Here is a 20165-nt window from a genome sequence, read left to right as displayed (position 1 = left end):
GCACAACTCTACTCAACTTTCTTATTATCCATTGGCCAAAAGTTGTTGATAGTACCTGGTACTTTCTTTGGTATCAAGGTGACGTGAAAACATAACAAATAACATGACAAAGAACCCGATTTATTTCTATGATAATTAGGCACTGCTGGGATTTGAACCCAGGATCTCCTGTTTACAAGACAGGTGCTTTAACCAGCTAAGCCACAGCACCTGCTTTTAGTTATTTATTTTTGCCAAAGACACCATTGAAAGGTCATTTTGTCAAGGTGTCCACCAGGACCACCATTACCATTTTTATAGTGCATGGTAGCAGCACAACTCGACTAAATGCTACTCAACTTTTTTGATTTTCCATTGGGTAAAGGTTGTTGATTGTACCTGGTATTTTCTTGGGTATCACCTCCACCGAGGTTCCAAGTGAGTTGAGGCGATACCAAAAGGTGACGGGAAAACAAAACAAATAACAGGCCAATGAAACTCTGTGATAATCAGGTACTGCTGGGATTTGAACCCAGGATCTCCTGTTTACTAGACAGGCGCTTTGACCAACTAAGCCACAGCACCTGTGTGTTGAAGAACAGACCAGTGACAAATTAGTCAAAAACTGAGTGAGAAGCAGGGTGACAGTGCCTCCATCCATAGGGCACGAGTTGTCACTGATGGTTTCACGATTATGAAATTGATGTGAATCAGGTGCTATGGGCTTCACAGTCACCACATCTCAACCCAGTTGAACACCTATGGGAGATTTTGGAACAAAGTGTTGGACAGCGCTCTCCACCACTGTCATCAAAAGACCAAATGATGGAATATGTTAAAGACGAATGGTGTTCATCACTTCATTAGAGTTCAGAGACCTGGAGAAGCAATGACAAGGAGCTGAGATGCTGTTCTGGCAGCAGGTGGTGGAAAAACATCTCACTGAGAGACTCTATGTTGGTTTTTAGAGACAATGTGTGTAGGAAGTTCACTGATAATCAGGCACTGCTGGGATTTGAACCCAGGATCTCCTGTTTACTAGACAGGCGCTTTAACCAACTAAGCCACAGCACCTGTTTTTTGTTTTTGTTTTTGTTTTTTTTGGCGCAGACACCATTGAAAGGTCATTTTGTCAAGGCGTCCACCAGGACCACCATTACCATTTTTATAATGCATGGTAGCAGCTCAAATCTACTCAACTTTTTTGATTATCTATTGGCCAAAAGTTGTTGATAGTACCTGGTACTTTCTTTGGTATCAAGGTGACGTGAAAACATAACAAATAACAGGTCAAAGAATGCCCTTTATTTCTATGCTAATGAGGCACTGCTGGGATTTGAACCCAGGATCTCCTGTTTACAAGACAGGCGCTTTAACCAGCTAAGCCACAGCACCTGTTTATTGTTCATTCTTTTTTGGTGCAGACACCATTGAAAGGTCATTTTGTCAAGGCATTCACAAGGACCACCATTACCATTTTAGTGCATAGTTGGTTCTATTGGGCAAAGGTTGTTGATTGTACCTGCGATTTTCTTGGGTATCTCCTCCAATGAGGTTCCAAGTGAGTTGAGGCGATACCAAAAGGTGACGTGAAAACATACACAACAAATAACTGGCCAACAAAACTCTGTGATAATCAGGTACTGCTGGGATTTGAACCCAGGATCTCCTGTTTACTAGACAGGCGCTTTGACCAACTAAGCCACAGCACCTGTGTGTACAAGTATAGATTTGTGACAAATTCACAGTCCAGTCACGCCTTTGGTATCACCTATACCAAGGTTCCAAGTGAGTCGAGGAGATACAAAAAGGTGACGTGAAAACACAACAAATTATAGGTCAATGAAATTCTATGCTTATCAGGCACTGCTGGGATTTGAACCCAGGATCTCCTGTTTACAAGACAGGCACTTTAACCAGCTAAGCCACAGCGCCTATTACGTACTTATCCTTTATTGGATTTTTCTATCAAAATGTTGCATACACTATTGAAAGGTTTCTTTTTCAAGGCATCCAGCAAGACCACCATCCCCCTTTTCCACTGCAAGGTACCATCTCAACTAAACTTGACTCGCCTTTTTTGATTTTCCATCGGACAAAAGTTGATGGTACCTGGTACTTTCTTTGGTATCACCTCTACCAAGGTTCCAAGTGAGTTGAGGAGATACAAAAAGGTGACGTGAAAACACTACAAATAATGGGTCAATAAAACTCTGTGATAATCAGGCACTGCTGGGATTTGAACCCAGGATCTCCTGTTTACTAGACAGGCGCTTTAACCAACTAAGCCACAGCACCTGTGTGTTGAAGAACAGGCCAGTGACAAATTAGTCAAAAACTGAGTGAGAAGCAGGGTGACAGTGCCTCCATCCATAGGGCACGAGTTGTCACTGATGGTTTCACGATTATGAAATTGATGTGAATCAGGTGCTATGGGCTTCACAGTCACCACATCTCAACCCAGTTGAACACCTTATGGAGATTTTGTAGCAAAGTGTTAGACAGCGCTCCCACCACTGTCATCAAAACACCAAATGATGGAATATGTTTAGGACGAATGGTGTTCATCACTCCAGTAGAGTTCAGAGACCTGGAGAAGCAATGACAAGGAGCTGAGATGCTGTTCTGGCAGCAGGTGGTGGAAAAACTCTATGTCAGTTTTTCCTCTTTTTTTGTTAGAGACAAGATGTGTATGAAGTTCTCTGATAATTAGGCACTGCTGGGATTTGAACCCAGGATCTCCTGTTTACTAGACAGGCGCTTTAACCAACTAAGCCACAGCACCTGTTTTTTGTTTTTGTTTTTTTTGGTTTTTTTTTGCAGCAGACACTATTGAAAGGTTCATCAAGGTATCCACCAGGACCACCATTACCCCTTTTATAATGCATGGTAGCAGCTCAACTCTACTCAACGCTACTCAACTATTTTGATTATCCATTGGCCAAAAGTTGTTGGTAGCTGGTACCTGCTACTTTCTTTGGTATCAAGGTGACGTGAAAACATAACGAATAACAGGTCAAAGAATCCCCTTTATTCTATGCTAATGAGGCACTGCTGGGATTTGAACCCAGGATCTCCTGTTTACTAGACAGGCGCTTTAACCAACTAAGCCACAGCACCTGTGTATTGTTCATTCTTTTTTGGCGCAGACACCATTGAAAGGTCATTTTGTCAAGGCGTCCACCAGGAACACCATTACCATTACCTAAGCCACAGCGCCTGTATAAAGAAGTACAGACCAGTGACGATTTCACTGTCCAGTCACGTCTTTACACTGATTTCACATGCCTCTAAAGTTTACCTTAAACAACAATTTAACACCCTTGTAGATGTTGTTTTGCTGACCTCCAGTGGTTAACATACACTGCAAATAATAGGTCAAAGAAGTACTGTGATAATCAGGCACTGCTGGGATTTGAACCCAGGATCTCCTGTTTACTAGACAGGCGCTTTAACCAGCTAAGCCACAGCACCTGTCTTTTGTTTTTGTTTGTTTTTGTTTTTTTTGCAGCAGACACTATTGAAAGGTTCATCAAGGTATCCACCAGGACCACCATTACCCTTTTTATAATACATGGTAGCAGCTCAACTCTACTCAACTTTTTTGATTATCCATTGGCCAAAAGTTGTTGATAGTACCTGGTACTTTCTTTGGTATCAAGGTGACATGAAAACATAACAAATAACAGGAAGCAAACATAACAGGCGCTGTGGCTTAGCTGGTTAAAGTGCCTGTCTCGTAAACAGGAGATCCTGGGTTCAAATCCCAGCAGTGCCTGATTCACATTGAATTTCCTTGAGCTAATGTTTGTAACTTATGTAAACAACTGGAGGTCAGCAAAACAAGATCTACAAGGGTCTTAAGTTGCTGCTTAAGATACATTTTCAAGGCATGTAATGTCAGTGCAAAGACGTGACGGGACTGTGAATTTGTCAGTAATCTATACTTGTACACACAGGTGCTGTGGCTTAGTTGGTCAAAGTGCCTGTCTAGTAAACAGGAGATCCTGGGTTCAAATCCCAGCAGTGCCTGATTATCACAGAGATTCCTTGACCCGTTATTTGCAGTGTATGTAAACCACTGTTAAATGACATAGTGGTCATAAGTAAATTTTTTCATCATTGCTGGGCTTATTGTTTTAAATAATGATTTTGAGGGGGCTCCTGTGGTTCAACTGGTAGAGTGTGTACCACTTATGCTGAGTGCTGACCGCAGTGGCCATGTGTTTGAGTCCGACCCATGGCCCTCTGCTGCATGTCATCCCCCCTCTTTCTCCAACTTTTCTGTCACTCTCTCACTGTCCCTATCTGAATAAAGGTAGAAATTGCCCAAAAAAATAAAATAATGATTTTGATCTTTAAAGGACTACATAAACATTTTAGCCTTAAAGTAAAAAGGTCTTTTCCCAATATTTAAAATGGTGAAGTATTAATTTACCTCAAATAATTCTGATCCAGACTTCATTTATAGTTAAAGTTGTACTACTGGAATGCCAAACGAAGACAAACAAATCTGCAGAAATAATGTGATGCAATTTTTATATTTACTGCACCAATAAAATCCACATAACTTTGATTTTGGATTTTGGGTCCTACACCAACCATAATGGCAATAAAACACATGCTTTCATCATTAACAGAGAAGTGCCCTGACACTCCTTGTACAGTAGTGTAGTAATACAACGAGCTTCAGATTTCCTCTGGTTATAATGAAATCTAGTGGAGGTCTGCAGAGCCCCCTGCTGGTAAAACACTGCACTACAAAGACAGGAGAAGCCAATCATTGGCATGTATTCTGGGAAATGTTCAGTAATAAGACATATCTGGACAGAGATGCACAAAACAATGGAGGGAATATTCAATGCAAATAAAACTTTCCAGTTTAAAACCTTTGTTTAGGGAAAAGTTGATTTTCAGTTAGTATAGCTTCAACAAATACTTGTTTGGTTTACAGATATCAACCTGTCTTACTTACTGGATTGTCTCCCAACAAGTTAATGTACACCTGGGTTAATATACATCCCTTTTTCGGACTGTAAAATAGTTATGGGAAATTCTATTTTATAGATATTGTTTTTATTTTAAAAAAAGGATGTTGAGACGGGAAGGGTTCTTGGCCATGCTCTTCTAATACAGATGAAAGAAATCTGCTGGTTTCAATTATACATGGATCTAATTCCCACAAAATAAATGTACTGTGTCTATGGAGCTCCAAAGAGTTCAATATTAAATAAATAATCGCATTAATTAATTATGTAACTAGTAATTATGCAATCACCCTAGGTAGGCGATGAAGAGTAAGGTGATCTTGACACGTGCTGTTGACAAAATGTACCTGTGCAAATATTATTTCATATCATAACCTCAAGGTGACATTTGAGCTGGAAAACACAACCCGCTTTTTCTTAGTAAGAACAACAGGATTCAGCCTCCTCACCTGTGTAAACACTGACGACTGGAATAAAACAGCAGCTGTGACGTTAGTCAGCTCAGTCTACCGTCCACCAGCCGTGACGACGACGACGATGATGCCTGCTCCCCCCTCCGCAGCCTTGCTGCTGCTGCTGCTGCTTCCTGGGACTCTGACTGGAAGTAAGCATCACAATAATTCATAAAATGTTATTTTCAAATTATTTTTACTATGAACAAAACTTGTTCAACAAAGTTTCTTCTGCTGTTTTACTCATCCATCTTTCAGATACTGGTCCAGTTCCCATTCAAGTGGAGGTGCAGAACCCTATTGATAAAATCCCTCCAGTGACCTACAGCACTCATGTGGTTTACAGAGGGATCCTGCTGGGTGCAATGAACAGACTCATGAACTCCACCTCAGACTTTAAGTAAGATCATAACTTCAATGTCACCTGAGAGCGAGTCTACGACCTGAAACTAGTTTTATTTAAGTAAACGTGGTCATCAACAACACTGGATTTAAATACTTACTTACTAAAAAAACTGTTTTGCAAATGGTTTATGGATACGCCAACGCACTTGACATGTTTGTTGGGACGTCAAGGACACACACTTTGACAGAGTGACATTGACACAGTGGAAACTCTGAATCAGTTAAGTCAACAGTTTTTAATACTGAGCATACTTTTAAAATATGGGTAAATATCTCTGTGAATGTCGTCTGTCCAGGACTTTCCACAGCGCATTATTGTCGGGGTGGAGCACATCAACTGAAGTGCCTCCACTAATGTTTTAATTTTGTGTTAAATAATTAGAAAAAGATGACGTGAGAAACACCTAAAACAATAATAACAAACTCCTGCTGTCAAACTCCTCGCATTCATCAGTGAAGCTCAAATATCTGAGAGGTAACAATAAGAAAAACTTATTTATTATTATTTTTTTATTCCCAAAAAATATGAACTTGCCTCTCAGGGCTTGTTTTCAAAGATGGAAAAAAACAAAAGCTTAGAAAAATGATCCAGGATTTGTGTGTGTGTGTGTGTGTGTGTGTGTGTGTGTGTGTGTGTGTGTGTGTGTGGTGTGTGAGCACCGTTATTCAGAATAACTTCATCCAGGATTAAAAAAATCAATCTTCTGTCTGTGTTGCACTTAGCTGGATGAGACTTAACAAGATCATTTAAACCTGATAAAAGCACGTTTGCTGATTAGTTATACCTTGTTTGAAGAAATGGTGAAAATCCCAATTCAGATAAACTACAGTCAGTGTAAATCGTTCTCTGCAGGTTCGCCTACACAGAGGATCCGAACTACGGCCCGTTCCTGCAGAGTGTGAACGGTGTGGCTGGAAGCACAGAAAAACACACATACTGGGAGCTCCTGGTCCAGAGCCCAGACGGCAAAATCACAAGACCTGATGTTGGTGAGTCCACCATTAAAACATCCGTCAGTCCTTCTTCTTGTAATTCTATGGTGAATCAGATTTTAACACACTACGTGCATCTTGTTTGTAGGTATCGGATGTTACATCCCCAAAGCAAATGAGAAAATCATTCTGAGATTTGGAGAGTGGTGAAGATTCAGCAGCTAGGATCAGAGTCAGCGCTGGAACCGGCTGCACGACGATGTATTTCATTAAAGGACAATTAATGTTGATGAATGTTAAAGGGAAAATCTCACAGGAAAATAAACTGTTATCATCGTCACTAACAAGCAGACAGCTGACATTATCACTCTTTTAAATGTGTGATGCTCATTGTGTTTCAGAGGTCTTGGTCGTCTGAGCACCATTTTAAATGTCTCTTTCACTGCTGTGGCTGGAGGTGAGAGACGTCTCATCTGTGGCGCACAGAGGAAATGTCACCCACCTCCATTGTACCGGGGGAGGACGTAGAAATGACACATAACTCAAAACCTACACAATCAAAATCAAATCTATCAGTGTGTTTAAACACCAGCCGGAGCAAGAGACTGAATGTGCTTTTGTAATCTTGGTGAACCGACTGAAAGTCTGTGCGCTGACTTATTAGGGTCGATGAGTGGCTGCTACGACGGAGTATTAGGGCCTATTAGAGGCAAAAAAAAAAAAAGGAATCTGAAATTTTAAGAAAAAAGTTGTAATATTACAAGAATTAAAAATGTAAAATTTGTAGAGAGAAAAACATAATTTTTAGGAATATTACAAGCAAACCAATCAAACAGGTGAAACAGGTTTGTCTGTCTAACAAGGGAATACACTTCTTTGCAATCTTTTCAATGCTTTTAATGATGATGATGATGATGATGATGAGCAAAAAGATGAAGGATCTGTTTATTTGTGAAACCTCTGCTGAAGTAGAACTTCACAGGAAGCTCCACATTTTAAAGCTATTCTGATATTTCCTCTATAAAACAACACGTAACCTAAAATTACTACTTTATTCTCACATTATGACTTTTTTCTTGAAATATAATGATGTTATTCTCAAAATTATGACTTTAATTTCATAATATTATCTCTTTATTCTTGAGATTTTGGATTTTTCTTCCGTCAATGTAGCCCTAATACTCCGTCGTAGGCTGCAGATGTTTGGTAGCTTGTTAATAGTGGAAACATGATCATCACTGTCAACGAAACTCAGGCTCCTGGAGAGAGAGACGAACAGAATCAAAAGGATCCGTTTGCAGCAGAGACTGTAAATAAAGATGGATGTCACCTCTGTGACGTCACCCACAGGTTTCTGAAGCTGTGGGTGGATGTCAACAAGTATTAGTAAAAAAATAACAATGAAACACATAAATAGAAAAAAAGCTTTACATGTCACCAACATCACAGGTAAATGATGTGGTGCATTCATGACCTGCAGGAGTCACAGTTACAACAAAGTGACTCATTTATTATCTCCTGTATCTGATCCATTACAACCAATAAAAACTTCATTTAAGGAGAACAGAGGAGCTAATTCTGGAAACTGAGGAACCGTCTCTACAGAGATCCCAAGACGTTCATCACCTAGTGGAGGTTGAGGTGATCAGTGTTTTTAGATGAGAAATGTGTTTTATCATATATATAAACTACAATCACCTCCTCATGGTTTTCTGCCTCCTCCACTCAGACTAGTTTCAGGTCACATCCCTGTTTGTCCAGAGTTGTAGAAAATATGAACCACTTGTGTGAAATTTTTATCATAATTGCTGAGTGAAGACTTGAGTAACGGCTAAAAGGTGTTTTGTGATGCCACCACGACCTTGACCTTTGACCTTTGACCACCAAAATCTAATCAGTTCATCCTTGAGTCCAAGTGAATGTTTGTGCCAAATTTGAAGAAGTTCAGAAAAGGCGTAACTGAGGTATCATGTCCATGAGAATGGGACAGACAAACCCAAAAACAATATGGCACTGCGCTGGTGACGGCCAGAGCCGGAGGGTTAAATACATGGTTTAACCACACGGTATCAAATCGCTCCTCTTCCTGGAATGAGTCAAAGCCTGATAGCCCTCCTTCTTCTACCTGCTCTCAAACACAGTCAGCTCCACTCTGTCCAAGTATTTGTTCCCTCCCCTTCAGATCTACAGTTTGAGGATGGGTGTAAAAGCTGATAGGTCCAATTAACTGCAGAAACACATGTTGTAAAGATAAGAGCTCAAACTGGTTTTACTTTTAAGGGAGTGAATCTCTGACGGTCATTGTTGACAGAGAGGTGAAATGGCGCAAAAAGGAGTTCAGCTGGACGGGAAAAAAATTTGTGGCTCGGATCAGGTGGCTATTCCCAGTGGACACAGCTGCACAGCCCTGCTGCTGCTGCTGCTGCTGCTGCTGCTGCTGATGATGATGATGCTGCTGCTGCCTCATGGGACTCTGGCTGGATGTAAGCTTCACAATAATTCATAAAATGTTTTCTCAAATCATTTTTACTATTACTGAATCTCAAAAACAAAAATCTGCTGTTTTAGTCAAATATCTTTCAGATACTGATCCAGTTCCATTTCAAGTGGAGGTGCAGAACTCTGTAGTTCCAGTCCCTCCAGTGACCTACAGCACTTACGTGGTTTACAGAGGGATCCTGCTGGGTGGACTGAAGAGACTCATGAACTCCACCTCAGACTTTGAGTAAGATCATAACTTCCATTGTCACCTGAGAGCGAGTCTACAACCTGAAACTAGTTTTATTAATTTAAGGAAACATGGCCGTCAATAACGCCACACCTAATACTTTAAGTGGTTCATGAGGAAGCAAATGCACTTGACATGTTTGTTGGGACGTGAAAATCTGAGAACTTAATTAATGAAGTGTTAGAGACCTGAGCTGAGCCGAATCAGCTGGTGACTGATCGATCACATCGGCTGTGCTGTAACTAAGAGCAACACGTTAATGTAGTTTTCACACGTTAACAAATGATGGCAAAACAACTGAATCAGTCACAGTCGGGTTCAGGATAACTTCATCCAGGATTAACAAATCAATCAACGTCTGTTCCACTCAGCTGGATAAGACTTAACAAGCTCCTTCTAACCTGATAAAAACACATTTGCTTAATTAGTTCAGACACATTTAAAGAAACGAGCCCTGGTGACAACCAGTATCAAATACATCTGCAGGTATTTCCCAATTCAGATAAACTACAGTCAGTGTAAATCGTTCTCTGCAGGTTCACCTACACAGAGGATCCGAACTACGGCCCGTTCCTGCAGAGTGTGAACGGTGTGGCTGGAAGCACAGAAAAACACACATACTGGGAGCTCCTGGTCCAGAGTCCAGAAGGCCAAATCATAAGACCTGATGTTGGTGAGTCCACCATTAAAACATCCGTCAGTCCTTCTTCTTGTAATTCTATGGTGAATCAGATTTTAACACACTACGTGCATCTTGTTTGTAGGTATCGGATGTTACATCCCCAACGCAAATGAGAAAATCATTCTGAATTTCACAAAATGGTGAAGATTCAGCAGCTAGGATCAGAGTCAGCGCTGGAACCGGCTGCACGACGATGTATTTTATTAAAGGACAATTCATTTAATGTGTTTTTTTTTTTAAACTTTGTTTATTGTCAATTTGTTCATCTGTGTTTAATGTTGAATAAATTATCCTTCAACATTATCAACAAGCAGACAGCTGACAGCAAGAACTTTATTGCTCCTACAGCAGTGACTCATTTATTATCTCCTGTATCTGATCCATTACAACCAATAAAAACTTCATTTAAGGACTTTTAAGGTCTTTTGATGGTTCACTGCCAAAATCTAATCAGTCCATCCTTCAGTCGAGGTGAATGTTTGTGCCAAACTTGAACTGCAGAAACATATGTTGTTAAGATAAGAGCTCACCCTGGTTTCACTTATAAGAGAATGAAACTCTGTCAGTCATTGTTGACGGAGGGGTGAGGTGGCTCAGAGAGGAGTTCAGATGGACGGGAAAGAAATTTCTGGCTCGGATCCGGTGGCTGCTCGCTGTGGACAGAGCTGCAGAGCCCTGCCGCTGCTTCCTGAGACTCTGGCTGGATTTTCAGATACTGATCAAGTTCCAATTAAAGTGGAGGTGCAGAACTCTGTAGATCCAGTCCCTCCAGTGACCTACAACACTTATGTGGTTTACAGAGGGATCCTGCTGGGTGGACTGAGGAGACTCATGAACTCCACCTCAGACTTTGAGTAAGATCATAACTTCCATTGTCACCTGAGAGCGAGTCTACGACCTGACACTAGTTTTATTAATTTCAGTAAACATGGCCGTTAATAACGCCACAGCTAATACTTTAAATGGTTCATGAGGAAGCAAATGCACTCGACATGTTTGTTGGGACGTGAAGGACGCACACTGAGTGGAGAATATACAGTTTTTAATACTGAGCATACTTTTAAAATATGGGTAAATATCTCTGTGTATGTCGTCTGTCCAGGACTTTCCACAGCGTATTGTGCTGCAGCACATGAACTGAAGTGCCTGCACTAACATCTATAAACTTCTTAATTTTGTTTGTAACATAATTTGTGTCAAAAGAATCTGACAACTTAATTAATGAAATGTTAGAGAGTCCAGGTACCGGCTGATTCAGCTCAGCGATTTAGATAAACTACAGTCAGTGTAAATCGTTCTCTGCAGGTTCACCTACACAGAGGATCCGAACTACGGCCCGTTCCTGCAGAGTGTGAACGGTGTGGCTGGAAGCACAGAAGAACACACATACTGGGAGCTCCTGGTCCAGAGTCCAGAAGGCCAAATCATAAGACCTGATGTTGGTGAGTCCACCATTAAAACATCCGTCAGTCCTTCCTCTTGTAATTCTATGGTGAATCAGATTTTAACACACTACGTGCGTCTTGTTTGTAGGTATCGGATGTTACATCCCCAAAGCAAATGAGAAAATCATTCTGAGATTTGGAGAGTGGTGAAGATTCAGCAGCTAGGATCAGAGTCAGCGCTGGAACCGGCTGCACGACGATGTATTTCATTAAAGGACAGTTAATTTAATGTTTTTTTTTTTTTTAAACTTTGTTTATTGTCAATTTGTTCATCTGTGTTTAATGTTGAATAAATTATCCTTCAACATTATCAACAAGCAGACAGCTGACAGCAAGAACTTTATGGCTCCTACAGCAGTGACTCATTTATTATCTCCTGTATCTGATCCATTACAACCAATAAAAACTTCATTTAAGGACTTTTAAGGTCTTTTGATGGTTCACTGCCAAAATCTAATCAGTCCATCCTTCAGTCGAGGTGAATGTTTGTGCCAAACTTGAACTGCAGAAACATATGTTGTTAAGATAAGAGCTCACCCTGGTTTCACTTATAAGAGAGTGCCGAACACTGTAGATCCAGTCCCTCCAGTGACCTACAGCACTTACGTGCTTTACAGAAGGATCCTGCTGGGTGGACTGAGGAGACTCATGAACTCCACCTCAGACTTTAAGTAAGATCATAACTTCCATTATCACCTGAGAGTGAGTCTACAACCTGAAACTAGTTTTATTAATTTAAGGAAACATGGCCGTCAATAACGCCACAGCTAATACTTTAAATGCTTCATGAGGAAGCAAATGCACTCGACATGTTTGTTGAGAAATGAAAAAAAAACAATATGGCACTGCGCTGGTGACGGCCAGAGCCGGAGGGTTAAATACATGGTTTAACCACACGGTATCAAATCGCTCCTCTTCCTGGAATGAGTCAAAGCCGGATAGCCCTCCTTCTTCTACCTGCTCTCAAACACAGTCAGCTCCACAAATACGTCCTTGTTCCCTCCCCTTCAGATCTACAGTTTGAGGATGAGTGTAAAAGCTGACCGGCTCCATTCACTGCAGAAACACATGTTGTTTAGATCAGAGCTCAAACTGGTTTCACTTGTAAGAAAGTGAAACTCTCAGTCATTGTCGACGAAGAGGTGAAATGGCGCAGAGAGGAGTTCAGCTGGACCCGAAAAAATTTTGCTGTTCGATCTGTCTGGACCTACTGAAGGATCCGGTGACTGTTCCCTGTGGACACAGCTACTGCATGAACTGTATTAAAAGCTTCTGGGACAAAGAGGATGAGCAGGAAATCCACAGCTGCCCTCAGTGTAGACAGACCTTCACACCGAGGCCTGTCCTGGTCAAGAACACCATGTTAGTTGATTTAGTGGAGGAGCTGAAGAAGACTGGACTCCAAGCTGCTGCTGCTGATCACTGCGGTGCTGTACCTGAAGACGTGGCCTGTGATGTCTGCACTGGGAGGAAACTGAAAGCTGTTAAATCCTGTCTGGTTTGTCTGGCCTCTTACTGTGAGAATCACCTGCAGCCTCATCATGATGCAGCTCCATTAAAGAAACACAAGCTGGTGGATCCTTCCCAGAAGCTCCAGGAGAACATCTGCTCTCGTCACGATGAGGTGATGAAGATGTTCTGCCGCACCGATCAGCAGTGTATCTGTTATCTCTGCTCTGTGGAGGAACATAAAGGCCACGACACAGTCTAAGCTACAGCAGAAAGGACTGAGAGGCAGAGAGAGCTCCAGCTGAGTCGACAAAAGATCCAGGAGAGAATCCAGGACAGTGAGAAAGATGTGAGGAGCTGGCAACAGACGATGGAGGCTCTCAATGGCTCTGCTGTTAAAGCAGAGGAGGACAGTGAGAAGATCTTCACTGAGCTGATCGGTCTACTGGAGAAACGACGCGCTGATGTGAAGCAGCAGATCAGATCCCAGCAGGAAACTGAAGTGAGTCGAGTCAAAGAGCTTCTGGAGAAGCTGGAGCAGGAGATCGTTGAGCTGAAGAGGAAAGACGCTGAGCTGAAGCAGCTCTCACACACAGAGGATCACAATCAGTTTCTACACAACTTCCTCTCACTGTCAGAACTACTTAAATCTACAGAGCCATCCAGCACCGTTAGGCCTGTTGTAATGAGCTTTGACGCTGTGACAGCACCGGTGTCAAAGATCAGAGATAAACTACTGGATGCTCTGGGAGAGAAAGGGACAAAAGAGGTAAACGGAAAAACAACAACGAGTCAACAACAGTTTCAAACATATAGGCATTACCCGAGAGTATATCATTACATGGATGATGATTTTATGTAGAAGTCGCATACAAGAATATCAGCAGATGAGGGACCTCGGATGAATGCGTGTTTGGACATAATGACAAATCTTGGTCGTTAAGTTGTCACGAAAACCGTGTCAAATTTTTGCAAGTCTCCTCCACAGGGTCCACACCACATTCACTCAACCTCTCTCTGCTGGACTTTGGTTTTACTGGTACAATGGAGTCACTGCTGAGCTCAGAGAACTCAAATAGAAAAAAGGTATTAAGTTATGAGGCTGTGGGAAGTTTGAATTTGTTTAGGTGGATGACATCACTGCTCGTGGCGAATTTTAGTTTTACCTAAACTGACACTTCTCCACATGAAAATATAAACTTGCTCTAAATCTTTGTTGAACATTTGTATTGATGTATTGGGCCTTTAACACAGAGAAGCACCAGGGTTTTTATGTATGTGTCTTTGTTACTCTGTAACAAAAAGTCTCTTGAACCGTCGTTGACTCTCTCATTACCTACTGTTATTATAATCACTAAAGAGAATATCCATTAACTGACGCACTTAAATTCTTTTCTTCATTTGTTCCAGGAACTCGATAAGGAGTTTTAAACTGCCATTTTAATTACACTGTACATGTGAAGCACAACTACACACAGGAATTGAAAATTAGCAATAGCTAATAGCTAAAACTCTCCGTACAACACATCAGTTCCATGCTCTGTGTTGGAACTATATTAAATTGCATCTTCCCTTAAGTCAAGTCTTCATGGTTCGGACTGTGTTGGGGCCCGAGGCAAAAAACGGCAGGGGGGCTTCACCAATCAGCGCTCATCACAATTATGTAATAAATAATCTGACTGAAACAAAAAATGTACGAAATCTTAACATTTTGTTTTTTTCCAAATGTTTCAAATCTTAGTAGAGTTTTGAAAATATAAATATAAAGAACATTAAAAGCTGAATAAATGACTCAATGCTGTCATATTGTAAATAACCCATATTATAAGGCCAAGTAGTTACTGTTAGTTTATTTTAATTTAATTATCTTTAAAATTGGGAAGAATCATCTTGTATTTATGTGCAGGTTTTACTGGAAATTTAGTGGGTTCAGCCACAGGTGAGTAATAGTTAATATACAGCACATAATATGACCAAATGTACGTGGACATCCACACTATACACTCAGATGTGACTGTGTCTGTGGCTCTGAGCTCCGAGCCCACTGCTGAAGGCTTAAATCTTTAGAAGCTCACAAATATATACGTTCACTTCCACAAGAAAAAAGCCTCAGTAGTTTCCTCAAACAGCTGCTCACTGTAGTTTTTATCAACAGGAAACAGCACATTTGTTGGGGCTATTTTCAGCGGCGGATCGATCCATATTTAATATCTAAGTCATCCACAGGTAGGGTGGGCCCACCGCCTGCACCGACTCCCAGTGGTCGGGGTATGACGCAACCTGGGCGGCGGGCCAGGTCATGTGCCTGGGCCTGGGCGTGCCGATCCCTGGAGTCATAGATTAGCTCTAGGCAAAAGTTAGAGTTTCAGTTGAATTTAAAACTGTGTTGCTCCCCTTCAGCTCTACAACACCTTTGTGAATCAACAACAAAATATTTCCATTTCAGTCCCTGAGGATAAAACTAGAACCCCTGATGTTATTAAATATCCTTGCGCTTCCTGTTTGCACTTCAGTGAGGGTTTCGCATGGCTATGGACACATGATCTCCACCCCTCATGTCCTCAAGTAACCTCAGCCCGGGACCTGCATTCCTCTTCTGAGACCTGCAGTTTGAGGTCTAATTCAAATGTTATTAGCATTTTTATAAAAATACTTCATGTATTACTTGTCACACACACCCACAGTGCAACAGAAACACCCTGTCTGACACACTAAAGACTTTAAAGTCCCAGTTTTACGTCCTATCACAGACTTGTTTGTTGTCTGGAAGAGTAAAGTCTCATAGCCATAAATCTCACAGTGTAATGCAGTAAACCTCATGTTTTCAGCACAGACGCAACTTATTTATTCATTTTAGCAAATGGTCATGTGGTTGTGCTTAAAAGAAAAAGACCTGCAGGTGAATTCTGCTCAGGACTGATTCTGACTCAGAGAGTCTGGACCCTCCTCATAATCTAGTTTATGGGGGTGATAGAAACAAATAGGAGGACCTCGGTTCCCCCATAAAAACCCCAAGCAATTATTGGAGAGCAGTGAATCATTGTGACCTAATATTGCTCTTCACTCTCAGTAGCTTTTAAACTAATTTGTGATTGATCACTGATAATTGGTGACAGAGTCCCTGGAGACGCCCGGGCCCCCTCTTCCTTTTCACAGCTTGAAAGCAGCTATAACTTTTAAACAGTCGACTTTGCGCCTCGTTCTGAAGCTCAATAGGCCTCAAGATGTTTGAATAATCATCATGGCCTTTTTCAATAAAGGTGGAGCCTTCCAACAATAAAGCACTGGAAACCCAATACTATCTTGTGGACGGTGTAATAGTCTGAGGTGCAGGTTAAGAGCCTTAATGATCAAACGTTCTTTGATGACATCATAATTTCGGGGAACATGTCCATACCAAACTTTAATGAAATAACTCCAGTCGTACTTTTTCATGTTATCGACTGCGGTGCTGAGTCAAAACGGTCAGACTGATGACCTTTCCTGTGTAACGACAGATGAGTCTCTTAATAGAGCACCGATTGATGTCGGCTGTTTGGATGTGAATCACTCTCCGGCACTCGCCAACAAAAGCATTAACAAAGAGTGTCATCAATGACAATGTTTTTTTTTTTTTCAAGGTCGGATCAATTGAACTGTCGGTTTTTGTCTTGGAAATCTATTCACTCAATTTGCGCCGTGCTGCAGGATCCGGAGAATAAAAGTGGAGCAGGGGTGGTGTCGCTGCTCAGACTTGACCTTCAGCAAGACTACACCACATGGAAATGACCCACGTTGAGCAGGTAGGGTCGTAACTTCGCTTGTGATGATAAGAATAAAAGTATATTTGTGATTTAGAAGAAAGGCAGAACGATTTGCAGGCTCGGACTTATCCTCTGGGACCGGGCGGCACAAATGAGACTGATAGAGCCGGTAAAAACCTTCTGGATGTTTTGATGATCCGTCGGCTGACCGAGATTTGAGCCGGGTCCAGTCCGCCTGTGCGCTGATCTCATCTCTTTCTTTGTCTGAGGCCTTTTTTTTAGCTGAAAAACATGGTTTCTTCTTCAGTGGAAGAAATTCTGGAGGGTCACTTTCACCTGAATGCTGCACACTGCACTGTGCCGTCTCACCTGTGGTGTGTTTATAAAGGTAGGGAGGGCCAACGGTTTAACAGACAGGGACTCACATGCACTAACATGCACGCCAACCGATCGGCTACCAAAACAAATAACTGAGAAGCTCAGATTACAACAAATACAGAGGGGGCGTGGCTTCGTTCACTGCTCAGGACGCCATTACTCCACTATAACTTTACATAGAAAATAGTTATTTGCTGCTATATTGATGTTTAATATTTGTTCTAAAGATTTGTTTGTACATTCACTGAACACCTCTAACACTGCCTCATTGCAGTGGCTTGTGGGAACTCTAAATGGAACCAATTAAGCGTTAATTACCCCTGTGCTTTTTGTGCACTTAAATGTCCAAAGCTGTTTATGTCATAGATTACTGTTTTTGCAGTTAAACTTCACAGAAAAGCTCAATGTTTTCTGAAAATATAATGCTATTTTTGCTTTTACTGTTCTTCCTCGAGCTGTTTCACCACCATCTGCAATTGTTAAATTGTCTGCAGCTGCAAGTGGCTCTCTCAGTTTCATTCCTGCTTTGCAAGAGTGTAGGAAGATCTCACTCAAAATATTTAGTTTACATACTGACTTCTTAATTTTCTCACTTTTCCAGTGTGAATAGTGCTTGGTAAGGAGTCAGGACAGTGTTACGATGCCTGCTATGAAAGAAGGGCTGTTTCTGCGACACACAAACACATTCACTAAAGGATCTTGAAAGTTATTCTCTCAACAGACTGACTGCAGTAAGACTTTTGTCCAAAGAGTGGCGCTAGTGCTGCATGTGAGGCTTTACTCTACATGCACTGGCTGTTAAACAGCCACCAAAAAAGCACAGGAGGGAAATCTTAAGCACCACGTCTCACCATCCTGTCTCAGCAGCCTGCAACATGTTTTACTCAAGTCACTGCTCTAATTCAACGTCCACCGCCTCGGCTGATGAGTCCATATCACACGTCTTGATACAGATCTTGTGTTATTTGTTATTTATGATATATTATCTTTTGTGTTGTTATGAAAGGCTGCCGAGGTTAAAGAAGGAGGTGTTCCCACATTTGTTGCTAACGATGCTTTGAGTGTTTTGTCAATATGATAGCTTATAACCACGTCCTTCAAATCCTGGCAACACCGGATTGAAACTTTTGCAAAATCAATTAATTGTTTTGTCAATAGAAAAGTGTGTGAAAGAGGGATTGTGAATTTCATGTCCACTCACAATAAGTCAAATCTGGACGATGTCCGTGCTCTTTGTCCTTTCTCCATTTAGTTTTTGTTGGTTATTCAATCCGCAGATAATTAATTTAATTAAATGACGAGTCTCTGAAATCCATAGATTGTACAACTACATTAAACAGTATTATTTTATAGATGTGGTGATGGAGGTTTTAATGGATATCCTACTTCTGGAAGACGTGCTGTCTGCCATGATCTGAAATATTTTGATAGATTTTGATTGCTTTATACTTCCATATCCCATTATAAATCAGATCACAGTGAACTAATTCTCAACATGGATTCATTTCTTATTCTCCATCAGTAAGTCCGGATCAATAGACGGCGGCATCATACTCACATACAGGCACCACACTGCTTAGCAAGTTCAACATGTCTGTGTGTTCTTTAGCTACTTGTTATTGGTTTATTGACTGAGAGAATGAGAAAACAAAACAGCTGCCTCGCCACCGTTATTGCTTTCCACCACCCCTCCCTATGCACTTAGCGTTGGCTCGCTGCAGTTCACCAATACACCTCACACATCTGTGTTTGCACAGGAGCAGGTGGATGAACACTGTTCGTCTATTGCCTGTAAACAGCGTGTCATTCCCCGCCCTCTTGAGACGGCAGGTCGGCCGGGTGGTGGTCGTCAGAGGGGTTAAAGTTGATGAACGGTGCGTCGTGTTTGTCTGACCCACTTCATTTCATCCCAGACGGGCTCCCGGGGGCTGCACGTTGTGGCTGAGGGGGCAGCCACGCCAGAGTTAATGACAAGGCTTTGTTCAGTGCCGAGGCTCTCATCAGGATAGGCCCGAGCCAGACAATAGCCGGGGTCACAGGTCCTCAGAGGCCGGGATGAGAAGGCTAATGAGTCAGTATTGAACTAAGAGGAGCAGGCCAGTGTGGTCTGCAGCCGTAGGCTCACATGGTTCTGACACGGCCAAGGCCAATTTGTCTGTTTTGTTCCCGACAGTGGAGCCGCCTGACAGGAAGCAGCCATGCTCCAGTCTTACCAGCAAGCACATAACACACTTTCTGACAAATGTTGATTTATCTGGACCTGTTCTTTGTAGTTAACTGAAGTACTGGATGTCTGAAAGGCTGTTTAACACTGTCTGAACTCCAGAACTAGACGTCTGCTCGAGTCCAAGAGGGTCCGATCCGAAAGGGACCTGTGGAAAACCCACCTGGATTCAATGTGTATCAATTAAACAAAGATGAAACCCAAGAACAGTCATTTGTTTTAAAACCGACATCAACCTTTGCAGCAGCATCATGAGGATCAATTAAAGATCCTTTGTCCAAAACAGCAGGAATATCGCATGAGTGTGATGTGCAACATGATCGAATCTGATGGCCAGTCCACTCTGATCTCCTGGGGTATTAAACCCTCAGCCGGGACCCTCCCCAACTGGATTGTAAGGAATGTAGTCTGTCCTGGGTCCTGGGTCAAGTCTTGGTCATTCGGAACCAAGTGGACCCGTGAAGAACTTGAGCGTGGCGGTCATTTGGACCCATTGGTGTGGCTGTTTTCTTACATACTTGTTTTGGGTGTAACGTTAACGTATCCGTACTGAACTTGACCATCGAGAGGAAGTTGAAGTTGTTCGTTTGAAGCGCCACGCCAACACGACACATTCTTGAGATGTGGGAAGCTTTCTTGTCAGTTACTTTTCCAACCTCCGACCTATGGTTACCCATAACGCCTTGCAACAAATGTACCGTAGATCCACAGACATCGGTATGTATCTTTGCAGAAACATAAAGGCCTGAGTACCACGGA

General features: G+C 41.8%; 12 non-coding genes and 1 pseudogene across 12 annotated transcripts; 3 read left to right on the top strand and 10 right to left on the bottom strand.

The window, feature by feature from the left end:
• Positions 1-137: 137 nt before the first annotated feature.
• trnat-ugu lies at positions 138-211 on the bottom strand. The gene has a single exon. It is a non-coding gene; the product is annotated as a tRNA-Thr (tRNA).
• A 279-nt stretch (positions 212-490) lies between these two features.
• On the bottom strand, positions 491-564 carry trnat-agu. Its single transcript has one exon. It is a non-coding gene; the product is annotated as a tRNA-Thr (tRNA).
• Positions 565-979: 415 nt separating this feature from the next.
• On the bottom strand, positions 980-1053 carry trnat-agu. Its single transcript has one exon. It is a non-coding gene; the product is annotated as a tRNA-Thr (tRNA).
• A 247-nt stretch (positions 1054-1300) lies between these two features.
• Positions 1301-1374, bottom strand: trnat-ugu. The gene has a single exon. It is a non-coding gene; the product is annotated as a tRNA-Thr (tRNA).
• Positions 1375-1617: 243 nt separating this feature from the next.
• Positions 1618-1691, bottom strand: trnat-agu. Its single transcript has one exon. It is a non-coding gene; the product is annotated as a tRNA-Thr (tRNA).
• A 149-nt stretch (positions 1692-1840) lies between these two features.
• Positions 1841-1914, bottom strand: trnat-ugu. The gene has a single exon. It is a non-coding gene; the product is annotated as a tRNA-Thr (tRNA).
• Positions 1915-2203: 289 nt separating this feature from the next.
• Positions 2204-2277, bottom strand: trnat-agu. The gene has a single exon. It is a non-coding gene; the product is annotated as a tRNA-Thr (tRNA).
• A 413-nt stretch (positions 2278-2690) lies between these two features.
• trnat-agu lies at positions 2691-2764 on the bottom strand. The gene has a single exon. It is a non-coding gene; the product is annotated as a tRNA-Thr (tRNA).
• A 261-nt stretch (positions 2765-3025) lies between these two features.
• Positions 3026-3099, bottom strand: trnat-agu. The gene has a single exon. It is a non-coding gene; the product is annotated as a tRNA-Thr (tRNA).
• Positions 3100-3379: 280 nt separating this feature from the next.
• Positions 3380-3453, bottom strand: trnat-agu. The gene has a single exon. It is a non-coding gene; the product is annotated as a tRNA-Thr (tRNA).
• Positions 3454-3683: 230 nt separating this feature from the next.
• On the top strand, positions 3684-3757 carry trnat-cgu. The gene has a single exon. It is a non-coding gene; the product is annotated as a tRNA-Thr (tRNA).
• A 180-nt stretch (positions 3758-3937) lies between these two features.
• Positions 3938-4011, top strand: trnat-agu. The gene has a single exon. It is a non-coding gene; the product is annotated as a tRNA-Thr (tRNA).
• Positions 4012-11963: 7952 nt separating this feature from the next.
• LOC111234781 lies at positions 11964-14439 on the top strand (annotated as a pseudogene).
• The last annotated feature ends 5726 nt before the right edge of the window (positions 14440-20165 follow it).

This window comes from Seriola dumerili, unplaced genomic scaffold (assembly GCF_002260705.1).
Source record: "Seriola dumerili isolate Sdu_G_001 unplaced genomic scaffold, Sdu_1.0 BDQW01000458.1, whole genome shotgun sequence".
NCBI lineage: Eukaryota > Metazoa > Chordata > Actinopteri > Carangiformes > Carangidae > Seriola > Seriola dumerili.
This window is presented reverse-complemented; position numbering and strand designations above follow the sequence as displayed.